Source organism: Otolemur garnettii, unplaced genomic scaffold, assembly GCF_000181295.1.
Source record: "Otolemur garnettii isolate 467f Iridium unplaced genomic scaffold, OtoGar3 scaffold00292, whole genome shotgun sequence".
Classification (NCBI taxonomy): Eukaryota; Metazoa; Chordata; class Mammalia; order Primates; family Galagidae; genus Otolemur; species Otolemur garnettii.
This window is the reverse complement of record NW_003852687.1, coordinates 881,415-882,626: the sequence shown is the minus strand read 5'-3', so window position 1 is coordinate 882,626 and position 1,212 is coordinate 881,415. Positions and strand designations below refer to the sequence as shown.

The 1,212-nt window shown below is 37.3% G+C and overlaps 1 protein-coding gene across 1 annotated transcript in view; it reads right to left on the bottom strand.

Annotated features, from left to right (window-relative positions):
• Positions 1-1,212, bottom strand: part of CABIN1 (calcineurin binding protein 1) — a 172,723-nt gene that overhangs the window by 7,296 nt on the left and 164,215 nt on the right. The gene's annotated exons all lie outside the window — the stretch shown is intronic.

Sequence of the window (1,212 nt, the reverse complement as noted above, 5' to 3'; positions counted from 1 at the left end):
GGACAGCTTGAGGCTTTGTCTCAAGAAAAAAAAAAGTTGTCTCAATAATTCAATGAATTCAGAGATAAAATCACCAAAGATTTTGACAAATTGAGGCAAGAATTTGCATCCATCAAAGACCTCAGAAATACAGTAGAATCCCTCAGTAATAGGATGGAACAGGCAGAAGAAAGGATCTTGGACACTGAAGACAAAGCTTCTGAATACTCCCAAACACTCAAAGAGGAAGAGAAGTGGAGAGCAAAGATGGATCATTGTCTGAGAGAGCTGTGGGACCACTCCAAAAAAGCAAACATTTGCCTTATTAGAATTCCTGAAGGAGATAAGGATAATCTGAAAGGCACAGATGCTCTACTCCAAGAGATTTCAGAGGAAGACTTTCCAAACATGGGAAGAGATACTGAAATTCAGATAGCAGACAGTTTCAGAACCCCAGCAAGACTCAATCCAAATAAAACATCCTCTAGACATATTGTAATTAACTTTGCCAGTTAATATGAAAGAGAAAATCCTGCAAGCAGCCGGAACTAAGAAAAACATAACCTACAAGAGGAAGAACATTAGAATGACTGCAGATCTTTCTGCTGAAACTTTTCAAGCCAGGAGAGGATGGTCATCAACCTTCAATCTCCTAAAACAAAACAATTTTCATCCCAGGATCCTGTATCCAGCTAAACTGAATTTCATTTATGATGAATACTTTAATGACATTCACATGTTGAAGAAATTTGCCATAACCAAACCAGCTCTTCAAGATAGTCTCAGACCCATCTTCCATAATGACAAGAACAATCAGTGCTCTACCACCGAAGTAAACTCAGAAATTATTGATCAAAACTCAACTTCCACAGTGGTGAAAGGATTAAAAATGTCCACTGGTCTTTTGAAAAACTTGACACCCAAAATACTACCACAGCCTTATCAATACTTTCAATTAACGTGAATGGCTTAAATTGTCCACTCATGAGGCACAGGTTGGCTGACTGGATACAAAAACTCAGGCCAGATATCTGCTGCATACAAGAATCTCATCTTATCTTAAAAGATAAATATAGACTCAGGGTGAAGGGATGGACAGCTCTAATTCAGGCAAATGGAAAACAGAAAAAAGCAGGGGTTGCAATTTTTTTTGCAGATACATTAAGCTTTAAACCAACAAAAGTAAGGAAAGACAAGGATGGTCACTTCATATTTGTTTTTTTTTTTTTTTTT